Below are 20,031 nucleotides of genomic sequence, written 5' to 3'. Positions count from 1 at the left end.
ATGACGTTATTCCTGAAAGTCAATTTGGATTCAAAAAAGGAAATTCGACAGTTCATGCTCTTTTAAAATTTTCTAGTGAGAACGTAGGTGTACAGTAGCAGTCTCTTTGGATGTAGAAAAGGCTTTTGATAGAGCAGATCATAAAAGCATTTTATATAAAATGATTTCAATTGGATTTCCTTCTTCTCTTATTAAATTGATTCAAAGTTTTTTTTCTAATAGAAAATTTTGCGTTACTCATAGTAACAATTTGTCATCCACTGGAAGTGTAAGCTGTGGTGTGCCACAAGGTTCCATTTTGTCGCCACTTCTTTACAATATATTAATTTCAGATTTTCCTCACGAATTTGGAGAATCTAAAGGAATCCTTTACGCTGATGATTCCTTGCTCTATGCTCATAGTGAATCACCTGACGCTGCGCTCAGCCACGTGAGTGCACACCTAGAGCACGTCAATTCCTTTTATGAGAACTGGGGAATCAAAATTAATACATCGAAAAGTAAAGCTATATGTATACGTAACCCGTCTGGTAAATGCAAATATTTTGTTGTCCCACAGAGTAAGGAACTTAAGCTATTCTTACAAGGGAATGAAATCTGTTTTGAAGATAGTGTGAAATATCTTGGAGTGAATTTTAATAAGTTACTAAAATTTAATGTTCATGCTAGAAAGAGTCTGCAAAAAGCTAGAAAAATGCAATACTCTTTCTCAAAATTATTATGTAACAAGCATTTACCAGTAGAAACAAAATTACTTTTATATAAAGTTAGTATTCGGCCAATTCTTCTCTATGCATTTCCAATATGGTTTACCATTTCGCCTACAGTAATGAGGGAAATGGAGGTTTTTGAAAGAAACATAATTCGGAAATGCATAGGGAAGAATTATAAATCAGAAAATAAAAGATTTTCGAATGAATATTTATATGAGTCCTCCTCAATCACCAAAATTTCGGATTATGCTCTTGATCTTTTATTCAGATTTGTTCAAAGACTTAGTAATTTTGAAGGTATCGTGATGCAAAACATCTTGATTTCTGAAGAAAATTTTAATTGGAATAATACAAATTATTTGTCGCCCATTGGCATTATGAATGAACAAATTGGTAACAATAGTGCTTTGCTTTATCACTCTCCTACTCCCGGTATACACAGGGGTTAGTTTTTTTTTTTTATATTTAGTTTGTAAGATAGTTTTTAAGGTAAATGTTTTTATTATTATTATTTTTATTATTATTATTATTATTATTATTATTATTATTATTATTATTATTATTATTATTATTATTATTATTATTATTATTATTATTATTATTATTATTATTATTATTATTGTTATTATTATTATTATTATTATTATTATTATTATTATTATTATTATTATTATTATTATTATTATTATTATTATTATTATTATTATTATTATTATTATTATTATTATTATTATTACAACTTCCTAGCAGACAAAGCTCTGCGAGATACTGGATGTGCCGGGAGCAAGCACATTTTCTAAGTAACTTTGTATTCATTTTCTCACACCGACATTATCACAATTTGTTAACATAAACATATTATGGAAATTAAAATAATACCTTATAGTTTTAAGTTTCTTTATTTATGTATTTGTTTCACAATACCATTTGTAATGTTTTTTATATGAGTCTCAATAAACTTTAACTTAACTTAACTTAACTGTGTCAAGAAAATGTATTTCTAGAAATTCACGTACCGCCGAAAAATATATTTCTATATTAAGGGTTCCGACTCAAAAAAATAAGAATTAAGGGCTTGGATTTTCGCTCAAAAATATATATTTTTTAAAAATCCGTGTGCCTCAAATAAAATCGTTCTAAAAATCCGCGTGTATGAAAAATTTGTTTTAAAAATCCGCGTGCCTCAATAAAATTAGTTTTAAAAATCCGCGTGCCTCAATAAAATTCTCTACAAGAATAGTTCTAAAAAAGCACGTGCCTCAAACCAATCCACGTGTCTCGAAGCCCAAAACTACAATCCTGGAAATCAACGTACCTTAAAGCCCAAAAATATATTTCTAGAAATCCACGTGCCTCAGAGCCCGGGAATATATTTTTAGAAATCAACGTACCTCATAGCCCAGAAATATATTTTTACAAATCCACCTGCCTCAGAGTCCAGAAATATATTTTTAGAAATCAACGTGCCTCAGAGCCCAAAAATATATTTTAGAAATCCACATGCTTCAGAGCCCAAAATATATTTCTAGAAATTCACGTGCCTCAGAGCCCAGAAATATATTTTAAGAAATCCACGTGCCTCAGAGCCCAGAAATATATTTTTATAAATCTACGTGCCTCAGAGCCCAGAAATATATTTTTAGAAATCCACGTGCCTCAGAGCCCAGAAATATATTTTTAGAAATCCACATGCCTCAGAGCCCAGAAATATATTTTTAGAAATCCACGTGCCTCAGAGCCCAGAAATCTATTTTTAGAAATCCACGTGCCTCAGAGCCCAGAAATAACAAAAAACATTGTTCCACAACATCCCATACGGGACAAGGGAGACTTCTCTCATATCAATGAGTGCACCCCGATTCATATTTAGCTCAATGATATGGGACCTACTGTTTATCGCCGAGTCCGAATGGCGTGTCTTAAGACACAACTTGTAGAGAAGTTTTTCAAGGCTGAAATACTCAGGAAATTTTGCCAACAATAATGAGGGGTATTTTGCCACCGTTGAAAAATGTTTGATGTTGCCTGGCCGGGGAATCGAACCCACGACCTTCTGTGTGCAAGGCGGCGTGCATACCATTGCACCACGGTGGCACCCAATATATTTTTAGAAATCCACGTGCCTCAGAGCCCAGAAATATATTTTGAGAAATCCACGTGCCTCAGAGCCCAGAAATATATTTTTAGAAATCGACGTGCCTCAGAGTACAAACAATATATTTCTAAAAATCCACGTGCCTTAGAGCTCAAAAATATATTTCTAGAAATTCAGGTGCCTAAAAATATATTTTTAAAATGCACGTGCCTGAAATATATATAATTATATAATTGTTCCACAAACATCCCATAAGGGACAAGGGAGACTTCTCTCGTATCAATGAGTGCATATTAGCTCAATGATATGGGACCTACAGAGAGAAGTTTTACATGGCTGAAATACTCAGGAAATGTCGCCAACATTACTGAGAGGTATTTTGCCACCGTTGAAAAGTGTTTTGATGTTGCCTGGCCGGGGAATCGAACCCACGACCTTATGTGTGCAAGGCGGGTGTGCATACCATGGCACCACGGTGGCAACCGTGCCTGAAATATATTTTTTTAAAAATACACGTGCCTGAAAAAATATATTTTTAAAAATTCTCGTGCCTGAAACAAATGTTTTTAAAAATCCACGTTCCTGAAAAATATAATTTTTTTAAAATCTACGTGCCTGAAAAAATAATTATTTTTAAAATCCAGCTGCCGAAAAAATATATTTTTTTATATCCACAGGATGTAGGTGCTTAATATGTTTAAAAATCCACATGCCAGAAATATTATATTCTAAAAAATCCACGTACATGAAAAAAATATTTTTCAATATCCACGTGCGTAAAAAAATATTTTTTTAAAATTACCTAAAAAAAAATTAAAAATCGACGATTCTCAAAAAATATCTTTTAAAAATGCTCGTGCCTGAAACAAATGCTTTTGAAAATCCACGTTCCTGAAAAATATATATTTTTTTAAATCTACGTGCCTGAATAAATAATTATTTTTAAAATCTAGCTGCCTCAAAAAATAGTTTTTTTAAATCCACAAGGTGTAGGTGCTTAATATGTTTAAAAATCCACATGCCAGCAATATTATATTTTGAAAAATCCACGTGCATGAAAAATATTTATCAAAATCCAAAAATATTTTTAAAAATTACCCGAAAAAAAATTAAAAATTCACGATTCTCAAAAAATATCTTTCAAAATTCTCGTGCCTGAAACAAATGTTTTTAAAAATCCACGTTCCTGAAAAATATAAATTTTTTAAAATCTACGTGCATGAAAAAATAATTTAATCCACGTGGTGTAGGTGCTTAATACGTTTAAAAGTCCACATGCCAGAAATATTATATTTTGAAAAATCCACGTGCTTAAAAATATTTTTAAAACTTACCTGCAAAAAAAATTAAAACTCCACGTGTCTAAAATATTTTTAAAAATCCACATGCATGGAAAATTACTTTTTTACGTCCCTGAAAAAATCCATGGGCTTGAAAAATATGTTTTTGAAAAATAGACTTGCCTCAAAAAGATTTTTTAAAAATCCATGATACTAAACAAAATTATTTTTTGGAATCCATTCAGTATTACAGTATTACATTCAGTATTCATAGTCAATCATCTTCAGGCTATCAAAGTTATGAGACCAAAAAGTGTAAAAAAATACACGATTGTTGTTAGCAGAAAGTTTAAAAAATTGGCCCCAAAGAACATACCATAAGTTGGGTCTGTCATTGCTACATCAAAATTTCTTTAAGAATTCTAAAAAAGTCTTTTGATCATGTTTTAAAAAATCTTCTCCACAAAACCAAATTTTTAAATATATTATTTTTGAAAAATCGTTTGTATGGAGCTAAGAGTTTGTGTCTTCAGTCTTTTGTATTAAACAAAGGACATTTCCTAAATGTTATCCCAACTTACAACACTTACAACAATTTCAAGCAAACCAACAGATCTTTTCAATAATCCTCAAAGAAATGATGGCCCCACAAAACTCCCCCAAACATCTTCACACATTTACACTAAAATATTTTTTGTGCTCCTATGTCTTTTCATAACCATTGATTTCTAGATCACCAGAAAACAATTTAGCACATATGTATGTATGCATTCGCTTTTAAACCACCTTCGCTTAACCGCTCGTTTTTCCTACAACTTGTTATGGTCTTTTATGTATTCATAAGTCGTTCGTTCTTGTTTTTTTTTTTCTTTTAATACATTGTTAAATATTTGCCATTTAATGAAAAGACTTGGCAATATAACCGACACTCTACATAGGATTTACATTATTTGCCGGTATCGTCTTTTTTTTTGTATTTTTCAATAACAGGCAGACACAATAACATCCGACCATCGAGCAAGTCAGCCAAGAAAAGTTTGCTGTTTGTGTAAATTAATGTGGAATGTATTTTTTCCATTCATTATGTTTTGCGGCTTAGTTTGGTTTTTTAGTTTGTTTTGTTTGTTGCTGTTGTTCACGCGGTCTCTAAAGAAGACATGGCAAATAAATACACATGGAGCAGCAACAACAACAACTAAAAACAACAAAGTCTGTGGCCCCAATAGAAAGTGGGGCTGCAGTTCAATGTCTTTTTACCAGAATGCAACAAAAAAGAGTCTTTTGACTGCTGCTGTTGCTGCATGCAAAAGAAAAATCGCTGAGCTGCCATTAAATGACACACATGTGAACCGCAATAATAACAACAGCAACAACGAAGTAAAGACCAAAATATGTAATGGAAGTTCGTTCATTAGTTAAGGAAAATAGAAATTTAGAAGAGATTTTAAAGGAAGTACTATCCAAGTACTATATATGAAGGAAGTACAACCGAAAAGTTCTCAGTTAAAAGCAAGTAAAATGTGGACAAGTTTCATTTACTAGGTTGTCTCCAGAACTGTAGTGCGGTAGCATTAAATAGCAAAAAATATGAATGAAAAGTTCAAGTAAAAGTAACAGCACTGTTGCTATCGCTAACTTACCGAATAATATCGTTAATGACCGAAATTATAAGCATTTTAAGTTTACCGAATTTTGTCGGTAACTCAAAATATGAGTTAGAGAATCACACTACTGAACACTTTTCCTATAACCCGAACTATTCTCTGGCATTCATTGAAAAAAACGTTTGGAGTTCTTTAGGGAGACTACGGTTGTGCTTATATTAGAAAACCAATGACCTTTGTGAACATTTTCACCAATTCTGTACTGGTTGGTTGCATCATAAATAGTCCCTCATAACGCCTGTGGTAGTCCCAGAAGAAATAATAATTCCCCAAAAATCTCCTTACAAATTCATTCTCATTACTAAACAACAAATAGCAAGCTACTGTTTTAAATATTTCCTTATTAACAACAACACAAACATTTTCCCCCAAAAGTAGAAGTAAGTTGGCAGGAGAAATTTTCATATCCAGCCACCAGACTTAAGACCATGTAGTAGTCAACATTCAACAACGCTGGACAATTGTAGAATATTTATTTTTTGGCAAGTTTTTATGGCCACTTTGCAAATTCAGAAAATTCACTATAAAACGACAACAAGCGAAAGTTGACCCAGAGTTGTGGGCCAGTCAGACAGCTAGACGGGTTGCCAAAATATCAAAAAAAAAAAAAAAACCAAGTAGACATACAATGCTTAGACGTAGAAGAAGTCATACATTGAATGTAAAACATGTAACCAATGAACAAAAATGAACTGAACTAAACGAATAAAAATTTCTCGCTACAAAATAAAATATTCCACAAGAAAGACTTTGGCAGGGGCCAGCAGCGGTAGCATAACAATAATAATTTGCATAAATGTCTCACAACAAGAAAACCCATAAATGGTTAATAGAGATGAAGCCAAATGTGGTCAATAGAGAAAACAATAAAAATGATATTGAAACAAGTGCAATTGATTTATAATAGAAAATGGCTGGCTTTTTTATTGGTGGTATTATATTCTGCAGAAAAAAAAGAAATATATTTGAAATTGCCTTTACTCATATTTGGTATTGTCACCTAGTTTGGTATTCCTGGTTTTTTCCTCTTAGTGTGAATTTGTAACCCATATTCGTATGACAATAGATGATGATGACGATGCTGCTGATAGGTTAACACAATAGTTTGTCTAAATATGCAACAGATGTCGAATATGTCATTTACATTTGTTTCTTTTTTGCAATAAAGAAAACTTTTCAAATATTGCAAAGAGAGTTGTACTTTGACAGAAAAAAGAAAGAAAATGCCTTTCTTTCTCGACAATAAAATAAATGAGTGGCTCTTAACTTTATTGCAAACATGCTTATGCAAAATTTCTCAAAAACAATTTTTATGACATCTCGATTATTTGCCCACACATTACTACCCTAATAGAATAATTGATTAAAATCGTATTGCCTTTTATGTCTGCGTTGTTTATTTAATTAACTAATTTTGTTTTATTTCTTTCTCACTTTTTTACTTTCAGTTTCATACATCACAGACCCACCTCAACAACTAACTGTTCATTTATAATCTTCTAAATAAGGTAAGATTTGTGTTTCCATAACAATTTCTCTCTTCGTGTGGCGTTCAAATGCCAAGTTTAGTATATCTATTGATTGGAATATCACATCGCCAGATAGGCAGACGTTAGCTGAATTTTAAATAAAGTTAATATGCCCACACCACCTTGTTTGGGGCAGATGACGTCGTCTTTGGTTGATATTGATGATGAATCACAGTGAAATGATACCAATTAAGATCCAAACCAAAACCGAACAAAAAACATTAGCATATTTCCAAAAACAGCAACAACCTTTATTAATCAAACTTATTCAAATTAGAATTAGTTTTACATGAGAAAGTTAATAGTGTCTGTGAAATACTTTTGGTGGGGACACACTTCATGAGAAATAATATCACGTTGTGATGGTTGATGAATGTCGTGTGTGTTTATGGAATATTTAAAAAGAAATTTCAAGAATTGTTGTTATCAATTTGTTTTAATTGCGATAACACGAGTTGACAAAAACAAAAATCTATTTATGATCGGCTTTGTTAACGACACAGTTATTCGAAATTAATAGAGTGAGAGGTAAATGATCTTATAAATAAATACTATTTAATAAGGTAACGGATTTAAGTCTCGACTAGAGAAATGGATATAAATATATAACTGCTTACTTATGTCGCTAATAAATCTATATTTGTCCTTAAAACCAAACTTAGAATAAACTTCAACTTCTCTTATTTCAAATACAAACTGGTAAGGCAGCATTTCACATAGTTTATGGATTTCCCTATCTGACTGATTCCCCATTATGACTCCTTGGCTAAACCACATTATTAAACATTCCCATGACATCACGTCGCAAGGGAAATCATTACAACTAAATAATTTAGCTATGTAAGTTTTGTCAATTGTGAAGCATTAAGACTTGAACGGGAAACGTTGTGCCATTGATCATGCTTACTATCGGAACGATACATTCAATCTTGAACTATTAACTGCTTCCTTTGCAACTTTTCGACGCCCAATTCTGACCACACATAATGTCTGACCTAATCAACCTAATTTTTTCCTGCTAAATTAATCGTTTATTGGCCAAGGATATACTCTTCATTTTTAACTTTTTTATACCTTGATCAATCCGTAGACGAGCTATTGGGTCAACACAAAGCCTCAACTAAACTCATGATACAAAAGAGTGTATCACCATGAAGGTGGTAATACACTATGCAACACTGAAAATGTAGACAACTTCTAGTTTGCATTTTTTTGACTGTACATATTGAGACTACAAAAACCCTAGTAGGGTTTTGTCCTGTCAGATCCAGTTCAGATTTTATGGCCTCATCTAAACCGGGCTAAAACTACAGTTTTTTGCATTTATCGAGCCTTTATCTCAGAAACGAAAAGGAATTTGGCCTTGCTGTCTTTGGTAATCCTAAACTAGTAGAACTTATCTTTTGAACAGACCACATAAGAAAAACTCCACCTAGGGCACCAAATCGATAAAATATAGAAAATTTTACATAATTGCTGAAATTCTGGTCAGTATTAGCTAAACTGTTGGGAATTGAACCAAGTAACCCTTTGCAAAAATCTTCCAAATAAAGTTCTCAACAATTCTTCAGAACATTCTGAAACTCTAAAATGCGTACTTCATGTTGTTTCAGTGGTATTTTGCATCATATCTTTACAACACTTATTTTAAACACAGTTCACACCAACAGTTTATCTCGCATTTCGGATTTTACCACATTAGTGACATATTTATTAAATTTAAAAATATACTGAAAAAAACGTTATAGAGACATTTTACAACAATGGCATGTTCTGAAGAGTTGTGTATTACATTCCAGCGATTTTTTTTTCCAAAAGAAAAAATTAAAGGTTTTGGAGATATGGTACGAAATGTATACAAATTATGGAAATTTTCGATATTTTATAAAATTTGAGGAAATAAATGTAGTTTTTCGAGTTCATTATTTCTACAAATATGTTATTCTTGTCCTTATCTACAAATTTTCTCCAGAGGTCAGATCAAGATTCACATAGGTTTCAGAGATATAGCCCAGAATTGCTTTAAAAAGTCAATATTTAACCATGTTTAGGTGGAGCCATAAAATCCAAGCTGGATCTGACATAACAAAACCCAAAGAGGGTTTCTGTCGCTTGGGTCTTTACTCTCAAAAAATCCTCAGCTCAAATTGGTTGCACAAGATTACCTTGAAAATGTTCCACAGTGTTATAGTACCTTTTTTATTCAATGGCACTCAAATCGGCTTGGTACTTTCGGCCAATTACCTTCGACTATATAAAGAATTCAAAAATTACAGGTAAAAATCCCAATGATTGAAGGGATTGCTCGTCTTGTCTTAATCCAAGCTCAAAAACACATATTTGAAAAGGAAAGTAAAAATATAATGTTTTAAATTTAGGTTTTTGGCTCCTTTAGTTCTTAAAAATTATATTTTAGATCTTGGCAAATATTTTTAAAAAATATTAAAGACTATTTTTAAACCCCCTTCTATGGCCCTTACTGTTCTTCAAAACTGTTTTTTTTTTAAATTCGTTACAAAATTTAAAAAATATACCATAAAAAATGTCAATGAATATTTTTAAATAATCTTTCTCAATGGATAATTTTGTCATATTGAAACAATATTAAAAAAAATTCTGGCTTCTTCAGTTCCTGAAAAATATTTCCAAAAAATAAAAATATATATTTTTAAATATTTTTTTTTTTTTTTTTGGTTCTATTGGTTCTTGAAAAAATATTTTAAAAGTCGTAAAGATATTCGAAATCAATATTAAAATCTTCTTTTTTTTAAAGGCGTCTATGACATGTATATTTCTTAAACAAACAAAAAATCCTAAATATCATTTAAAATAAAATCTAAAAAAGTGAAAATATGTTTAAAAAAAAAATAAATTCTTTAAACTCTTCTTTCTTAATTTTTAAACAATTCTTAAAATTATCCACGTCAACAGATCTCTAAGTTCTTGACAAAAAAATTTAAACAATTTTGAAAAATGTAACAAATAAAACGTTTTTTGAGCTTGAGGTCATTATATTTGTTTCTTTATTTCTTCATTCTTTTTTTCCAATATTTCGCAATTATTTAATTGCATCATGAAAAATGTTCAAAAATTATTTTCAAAAAATCAACGCCTATGGCTCTTAGTTTTTCAGTTAGTTAGTTCTTGAAAAAATATATTTAAAAATAGTTAAAATATTAATTAAAAATATTATATATATATGAAAGACGTTTTTAAACAATTTTTAATAATCTTAAAGAAATATGTTGAATCAGTTATTAAAAAATATTAAAACAATCAAAAAGTATTAGAAACATTTAGGTCTATGGCTCGGTTAGCACTTGAAAAATATTTTTAAAAATTTTTATCTTCTTATAGTCAACAATAATTGTCAAAAAAAAAATAAAAAATTAAAAAAATATATATGTTTAACGAAATTTACATATATTTAAAAAATTGGAAATAAATTTTTATAAAATTTTTAGATAATCTTAAAAATATTTTATTCAATTATTAAAAATACCAAAAATTATTTTTAAAAAATCCACGTATATGACCAATAGATCTTCAAAAAATATTTTTAAAATATTAAAAAAAAAAAAATTGAAAAATAGATACAAAATGTTTTTTAAATACTAATTCCTACGGCTCCTTTATTTCTTAAAAAAATAATTTAAAACATTTAAGAAAATATTAAAGTTAAAATGTATAAAAAATTATTTAAAACTATTTTTAAAATTCTTAAAAAAAATATTTTTAAACAGTTCTTAAAAATATCGTAATTTCCTTTAAAAATTTCACAATGGCTATTCTAGTTTTTGAAAATAACAATTTTTAAAAATATATCTCACAATATCCAACAAAAATTAACTCTATAGCCGTTTTATTTTTTTAATTAAAGAACTTTGTAAAAATATTAAAAAAATCCAAGCTTATTACATAGTCCACATATAAGGCTGTGTTAGTTCTTAATAAAATTAGTTATTTTAATCCTGTGAAAAATATTTGTTAAATTCACTTTTATTACATCACTACTAACTTCTACGGCTACTTTATTTCTTAAAAAAAATAATTTAAAACCTTACGAAAATAATAAAGTTAAAATTTATAAAAAATTATTTAAAAATATTTTTAAAAAATCTTAAAAAAATATAATTAAAATTTTATGTAATCTTATGTAGAAACTCATCACGCTATGATACAGGGATATAAGGTTGCAAAAAAGTCATAACCCTACTGCTGTCCTCTGAAAACTGTAAAAAAAATTGTTGTGAAGATTTTCTAAAATATTCTTAAAAATCAACGCTCAGAACTCCAGTGCAAAAATATTCTTAATAACCAAGCTTATGTCCCAGTTGATAGTGTAAAAAATTTACAAAATCCAAGCTTTAATCCTAAAAATTCAAGATTTTGATTTTGATTATTCTTGTAAATATCCTGAAAACAAACTCTACAAAATGCACAATAAACGTCTCCAATATTTCTCCTACGGACACCTTAAAACTGCTCCCCCATTTAAAAATCAATTTATCCACTTGGAAATTGGTTACAAAAAAATGCAATCTATTAATTGAGTTGAGCCTCTTGAGTTAACATACAACTCAATTCAATACGAAAAAATGCCTTCGTACAAAAAGCAAAAAAGAATTTTCCATTGTTCTTAAAGATGACTTAGTCTATATATTTAAAGGCTAATAAATCTCTTAATTTTCAAGTGGTCATATGTCCAACAAGAAGGCCAGCAAAAAAATAAGATTTATTTCCTAAAATGGGAAAACTTTGCAGAGACAAGAATAGAAAAGAAAAAACTTGACTTTGCTCCACTTTAGTTAAAATAAAATAAAAAAGAATAACTTAAGAGAAATGGAAGATGGAAAAAAAAGAAGCAGGATTAACAGAAATTAACAAACAATGGATTGTTTACAAGACTTCAGACTAACAAAAGTAACATACGGACGCCATGGACCAACAACGAACAACGGACCAATAACTAAAAATGGTCAATGAGAAAAGGAAAAAAAACTGCAAAAAAAGCTTTGTCATATGACTTATTTACTCTAATTCCAATGGCTGTCATTGGAAGTTAAATAGACAAAAGAAAACAATAACAAAAAAACGAAGTTTCAACCATATTCTTATGGTAATCAATTAAAATATTAAAAACAATAGCCAGAAAATTGTTACAATTTGCTAAGCATAGCTGAGATTTTTATCTCCACAAAAATGTTAACTGTTTAACTGTTGGAGAAATTTCTTTTGTTGTAAAATGTTTTGGAGGTTTTTTTGGGGGAGTTTTTCTTGTATTTTTGCTTCATGGCTTTCGTAAACAATCACGTTCATTGCTGTTTTGGTTTTAACCATGGTTTTCCTCATGGCCTATAACACGCATCATTTGCCTTGTTGTATGCGTGCTTTGGAAATTTTATCAGATGTTCTGATTTTAAAGTTCCTTTTGGTCAGTGGTGTTTTTTTAATGCTATTTATTTCATGTTATAGTTGGCGTTGTTTTTTTAACACATTGTTGTTTGAGTTATTATAAAATTTAGAACGCTTTTTTGTTGCCGTATGGTTTGTCTGCATTGTCCGCCTGGCAAGTATTTAAACGTTGCAATTAGAAGTGGCTGTATTGAGTTATTAACTGCTGATCTTCTTAAATAACAATTATCGTAATCACGTTTAAGTAGTCTTAACGAGATGAAATGCTGATGATATTGAATAGTTGGTTGGTTGTCAGGCTATGCTCTATTAATACAACTGTGATCTTTATTAGTTGAGAGTTGTGAGAAAGTTTTAATTTTTCTAATTCTTTGGTCATCTTTGTTTTCTTTTTATGGGGTTTAGAAAGAAAAGAGAAAATAAATTCAATTTAAAAATTAAATGGTCAATGAAAGAAGAAAATATTAGTTATGCATCTGCGGGACTACACTAAAACATGGATGTGGGGGGGGTGAACGTTTAGAATGATTGGACATTCTCAGGAGAAATCGCTGCTTTATACAACTCAATTGGGGAACTACAATAAGTCTAGGTTCAAACCTTAAAATCCATGCTAAAGGCTTATAGATATTTGAAAAAAATATATTCTTTAAAAATCCTCGACAAAACCATATTTCGTGTAAGACAATTCCAATATTTCCCCGAAGAAGTCATCTTTGACATAAAGGAATATGAGTTTTTTTTGCCGATTTACAAATTAACTCAATTAACAACTTTATTTTATTTCTTAGAAGAAAAACCCCAACCACCAGAAAAAAATCATATTTACAAACTAATTGAATTTTAACAATGCTCGATTTAATTTTGAAAATAAATGTTTCAGCAATTAAAAAACCATTATCATTTTTCTACGTTTACGATTTGCATATCTTCTTCAAATGATTTTTTTTTTGTATTTCCAACTACAAATCATTTATTTTCACTTGGCGAACGAACGACCCCTCCAATTATTTGTAGATTTTCACAAAGCCAATGATGGTAATCTATTTAAATATCAAACATTTTTTGTCTTTCAAACAAGACGCATTGCCAAAGAATTTGCAACAACACACATACAAACACACATAGAGAGCGAAGTTTAAGAAATACTAAATACATCTCTTGGGCATTTTGTGGCAAATGAAAACGAACATCTAGTTAACACTTTCCTTTAATAGCTGTTTTTTGAAAACCAAAAAGCTTAAAATCGTGATCAAATGGATTTGGGGACCAAACACTACCAACAAAAATAACACAAAAGAAAAAAAAAACATTATCAAGGTGAAATTTTTCTAAACGCGCCTGATAGAAGATAGACAAAGATAGAAATCTGTTAACAGCTGCCTAACGCCGCTTAAAAGGAAATCGGGGATTTGCTTGGCATTGAATTGTTGAGATTTGTTTGTTGTTTTTTTAGAAATAAAGGAAACAAAGTCTTAAAATAATTCAGTCTATTTATTGTGTTGAAAAAATACTTTTATGGTCAATGCCAACCAACCGACATTCAGGTGTGAAATTTTGCATAAATTTCAGTTTTACTTTTTGTGCTATATGGAATAGAAATTTGTAATGAAACAAAAGACTTAAGACACATACATGCAATAGAAAAAAGTAAGCTTCCATTGCTAAAAAACATGTAAGAACTGATAAAATATAGTTTTAAAATAGCCATAAGAAACGACTTAAAACCCCTACAGGAAATTAATAATTTTCTAAAATTAAAACACACCTTCTTGAATGTAAAAAGGATTTTATCAAAGGCATTTATTATTTTCCAATTATTAAAAAAAAAACAAAAACTAAACGTATTGAAATTAAGAATGCCACAATGTTCGATTAAAAGGAGGATGCCACGCACATCCTCCTAAAGATGGATATATTTTTCTTATACCGGAAAGTACATAATTCCTGGGGAAAGAACATACCACTTGCTGGAAATTTGTTATCGATATATCGCTTATTTATTTAAAGAGTGGCATAAATCAAAAAGTGAGTTTTGGAGTTAGCAATTTCTATTTTTCTACGACCTCTATTTTAACTTGTGTCAAATTTTCCACTTAATATCTCTAAAACTCAAGGGGTTACACCTTATTTTCTAAGAGTTTAGCATAAATCATCAAAAAAGTTGTTTGGGCTTATGAACCACTAAAACACTTCAAATCAAGCACTGATATCTCTCTAGCTCTTTGCAAAAGATAGTCCAAATAAACATTTTGTTGTTATTCAAATACTTGAATACAACAAAATATGGACTAAAGCTGAAATAAACACAAAGATGTAAAATTCTGCAGTCCAACAATAAAAACGCCAACAACAATAATAGGCATCAGCACGGCCTTGTTGATCAATGCGTAATGCAAAAACAACAACTTTCTCGTTGTTTTACCCCCGCTTATTGAAGCAACACTCCTATGTTCGTATTCTTTGCAAAGCAAAGACGACATAAAAACAGTGGTGGATATGAAATTCTTTAGTTCGACTCAAATTGTAGGGTAATCAGTTTTAGGGCCATATAGCAAATTTCTCATTTTGTTTAATTTGCTGGATGGGCTTATTGACCTGTTTATCGATACAGAGTCGGCGGAAAAGGGAACTGATGAAGTTGTTTGGTGACAACTGAAACTATAGTATTCCCTACCCTCCGCCCGCAACTAATCAATTTCATATCCACTGTAAAACATTTTGTTGTTATTCAAATACTTGAATACAACAAAATATGGACTAAAGCTGAAATAAACACAAAGATGATAGTCCAAATAGTTTTTATTTACTTATTACTTATATATTTTTTTTTTTTTTTGTAACAACCTTTTTAAGTTGGGAAGTTAAATTTCAATCGATTACTTTAAACGCAATTTTCTTGATTTTTTGAGACGTGTTCACTTTATGAGTACATGAGCGATATGGTTTATTTGTTTGTTTATAGGATTGTTGTTTTTCAGAAACGATAAGCTGGCTGTGTCCTCTTACAGCACATATCTACATTTTGACCTGTCTCGACCTGTCTGTTTAACACATTTTCATTTGGAGAAGGAGCAACCTCTTTATTTAATTTTTGAATTTTTTTTTATTGTGACCACTAGGAACCTCAAATGTCGAATAGCAGATACTTGGTAAAAAATGTAGCTAAAATCCAAAAAACCGAAAACCGGGAGGTAACTTTACACGGGGCTATACCAAAACATGGACCTATGTTGACAGTTTTAGGTGGAGATGTTTTGTGATTACTAGGAACCTCAACTGTCAATTTACAGTTAGTTCGGTCAAAAATTGTAGCTAAAATCGTAAAAATACCGAAAATTTGGAGGTAGCGTATTATGGGGGGTTTTTTGTGTAGATGTTTTCCGGTTACTGGAAACTGCAAATATTCAATAACAGGTAGTTTGGTCAAAAAATGTAGTTAAAATCCACAAAATACCGAAAATCGGGAGGTACCGTTACATGAGGGCTATACCAAAACATGGACCTATGTTGACGGTGTTTGTTGGAGATATTTTGTGACCACTAGGAACCCCAAACGTGAAATTACAAGTAGTTCGGTCAAAAAATGTGGCTAAATTCCCCAAAATACCGAAAATCGGGAGGTACCGTTATATGGAGGTTATACCAAAAAGTGGCCCTATAGCCTATCTTCGAACTTGACCTGCCTATGGAAAAAAAATACACTCGGGTACAAAAATATAGCGCTCTAGATCAATTTTTGCGAACGCTAGAGTGATTACAAAAGACGGACATGGCTAGATCGTCTTAGAATTTTACCCTGATCAAGAATATATATACTTTATATGGTCGCAAATGATTAGTTCGATGTGTTACAAACAGAAAAACAAACTTAATATACCCTCCATACTATAGTGGAGTGTATACAAATGTCGATAATCGAAAAAAATATTCTGGACCCCAAAAATGTTTAAACGAAACCAGTTTCAGACAAATTGAAGGCAGTTTAGGAAATCAAACTTATACCAGGCTCGAAGATGGGTCATATCTGCTCACATCATCACTATATCTTTCGATTTGATCCAAACTTTCCATCATAATTCTTACAGGCATAGATCAGGTTCGAATAACGACTATATCGGAACACTCTTTCGGGTAAATATCAGACAATATTTCAAAAATTTTCAAGAAAATGCAACTTTAACATGTCCCGGATCATTGGACGTTGTACTTCTTAGCATATTGTGCAAACATATATATCGGCCCACTCTTTCAGGTACCTGCCTCACAAGTCGATAAAAAGATTAGATTCGAACATGGGATATGGATCGGTTTCCTCTTCGGATACCTTCCCCATAAAATCTCTAATTTAAGGCCAGCTCATGGACCGTTTGAATTTTTTTTGCGGCAGGTTATCCACGCTTACGACCGTAAATTTTTTTGCGACAAGTCCATACCTTTTGACATAAAGGCCTAACCGCTCTAAACAAAAACTGTGCAAGAGATTACGCTTCTAGACATAATGTTCTTACCAACGAAAAGTGTGACTGACAGAGGTCCAACCTTTGCACCTGATAATATTTCTCTTAAACTAAAATCAACTTCCGAGATAGACTACAACTCAGACAACTTCATTTCGGTACCTCCCTCACAAAATATCAACATTTTCGCTTAAGGGCTGCTCGAGGTTAGTTTTGAAAGTTTCATTGAAGGTTGTTCTTGTGATTCTGATTAGAACGAGCCAGCCAATCATAACCAAGAAAAAAATACTCAATACAAACCTAATAATGGATTTGAGTATTTTAGCTGGGAATGATCCAAAAGCTTTAAGAATCCAACAGTGACCATATAAATATCGAGAGTAATTACTACTAAAATTTTATTTAGTTTCAAGATAGGCCATGTCGGTCCCTTCTGCGGTTTAATCCAGTTTAACGCCAATTCTCGGATCGTTTTGAAAATTTAATAGGTGGCCTATTACAGGACATTTGTTCAAAGAAATTACTACTAACATTTGATTTAGCTTCAAGATTGACCATGTCGGTCCATTCTGCGGTTTAATCCAGTTTTACGCCACTTCTCGGATCGTGTTGAAAATTGAATAGCTGGCTCGTTACAGAACATTTGTTCTATAAGCCGAACTAAGAAAAAATCTTCCTTTATCTCTATTTATTGCTTCGCTCTATGGAATACCGCGCCTTTTCATCTCGTCTTCCAATTGTTTGCTTCATCGATGCCATGGCCTGTTTCCCGTATTTATACGCCTTTTTAACCCTTCGTTGGACACCAATATTGTTTGTCACATTCGTAACACCTGAGTCTGGCCAGACCCATATAATTATTTATATTTTTCTAGTAAACTTAATTAACGTTTTCATATAAAAAGTTGTAGAATATGTTTAAAGGACCCTAATCTTTAAAAAATAATCCTTATTTGCCAAAAAACATGCCGAAAAACTATAAATTTAAATGATTTTATCAAGTTAGTAAAACCGGACATATGCCTATGAAGTAAAAAATTCGTAGTTTTCTTGTCTCTATGCTCGAAAATCCTATTTATATTTAATTTTGAAGCACTATATTTTATTTTGGCCTATTATTCAGAATGAAGAGTGTCTATTTTATAACTTTAAAGCTTATTGCAGTGCAATAACGATGATATAAAGAGGTAAATAAAGGCATATATCCTAAGGATTTTCTTATAATTCATATGGAGAATCCTATATTTGGACCAATCGACCCCACAAAAAGAGCAGAAAAGCTAAGTAATGGGTTCTATTAGTCCAGTTATGTGTATAATTATCTAGGACACAAGTGTAGCCATAGTTGCAAGGGTTTATTTTAGGTTGTGGTACATTCACTGATTTCAAACCCTTATCCTGCTTTTGCGACCTTTTTATGTGTAATTTTGAAGACATGGTAGGGTGAAATACGACAAATTTTATAAAAGGGTATTCATTTTGTCAAATAATGTTGGTAAAAATCAAATTTTAAGGAAAATTTCGGAAATTTTTAAAAAAAAATGGGTGGGGTCTGACCAGACTCATGTGTTACGAATGTGATATGTATGTCAAAAAATCCTTGCAGCTCCTTTTCTTGTGATCCTGTTGACTTCATGTTTCCTTTATTTGAAAGGTAAGAAAATTTCATGAAGCTACCCGGAATCTCAGGTTCATAGCTTTATCGTAACCCAGTTTAAAATGCAAAATAAAATTAAAAAGGCCTGGCCAGACTCTGGTGTCCAACGGAGGGTTAACTCATTCTTATGATATGGTCTAGCCAACGCAATTCTTGCATCTCGATACGTTTATCTATACTGATGTCTTTGTATAGCAGATACAGCTCGAGGTCCATATGACGTCCATATTCATCGTCAACGCAGATTAGTCCATAGATTTTACGAAGAATTTTTTCTCTCAAATACACCAAGCACTGCCTTGTCTGCTCGCTCAAGTACCCAGGCTTCGGAAGCATACATCAGCGCGGGTAGTATCAGTGTTTTGTAAAGTGTTATTCTTGTTTGACGAGATGTGGATTTGTTTCTAAACTGCTTACTTAAGCCAAAGTAACATCTGTTGGCCAATACAATTCTTCTTTTTATTTCACAACTGATGTCGTTTGTTGTGTTTACGTAGGTGGATCCAACTTCAACAGTTGATTGGTCCGAGCTCTATGTCGCGTCGACACCATCAACTTGGTATTTTCGCAGTTTACCGCCAGGCCAACTTAAGCAGATTCTCCTTAGATATTCACAAAGGTATCAGTTACTTATTTTACTGATCGTCCCATGATGTCTATATCATCAGCATAAGCAAGTAACATGTGGCTATTGGTGTAGATTGTGTAATTTTTTTAACGTTTGCCTCTCGTATTACCTTTTCCAGCAGGATGTTGAAGAGATAACACGAAAGGCTGCCTCATTGTCTGAAACCATGACTACAAGACTATATTTTAGTGTATCCTCAATTAGTATGTTTAACATACGGTTTGGAAACCACACCACTCGTATAATGATTGCTATTTTTTATAATATACTGACAATTATATCAAGTGTAATGAACTGAGAAATCTTAGAAGGTCAAGTTTATACCCAGCAAATGGCTGCCATATTTTTAGCATCTTCATCGATGAATTCGTTTTTGGATCCAAAGCATGTCATTTACACCATTGCTTTGACATGTCATTTTCACCAATGCTTTGGCATGTCATTTTCACCAACCCTTTGCAATGAATTTGGTTGTGATTTCGAGTCTCCGACAACATCAAGCCTATTGTAAATAATTAGTCTTATGTATTTAGAAAAATGTGTATAAACATAAACACAAAATCCATATCTATTGGATCGATGGAATGGGT

At 31.4% G+C, this 20,031-nt stretch overlaps 1 protein-coding gene and 1 long non-coding RNA gene across 3 annotated transcripts in view; one reads left to right on the top strand and one right to left on the bottom strand.

Moving 5' to 3' along the window:
• The window catches only part of LOC141391178 (uncharacterized), a 115,474-nt gene that overhangs the window by 40,244 nt on the left and 55,199 nt on the right, over positions 1-20,031 (top strand). For both annotated transcript variants that reach the window (XM_073964086.1, XM_073964087.1), the window contains one exon: positions 7,201-7,260. The gene's annotated coding sequence lies outside the window, so the exon portion shown is untranslated. The remainder of the gene's footprint in view (positions 1-7,200; positions 7,261-20,031) is intronic.
• The window catches only part of LOC141391179 (uncharacterized), a 104,930-nt gene that overhangs the window by 30,763 nt on the left and 54,136 nt on the right, over positions 1-20,031 (bottom strand). The window lies entirely within an intron of this gene.

This window comes from Musca autumnalis, unplaced genomic scaffold (genome assembly GCF_047663935.1).
Source record: "Musca autumnalis isolate F117 unplaced genomic scaffold, ASM4766393v1 scaffold_1, whole genome shotgun sequence".
NCBI classification, from domain to species: Eukaryota; Metazoa; Arthropoda; class Insecta; order Diptera; family Muscidae; genus Musca; species Musca autumnalis.
Note: the sequence above shows the minus strand (reverse complement) of the source record. Positions and strands in the feature narration are given on the sequence as shown.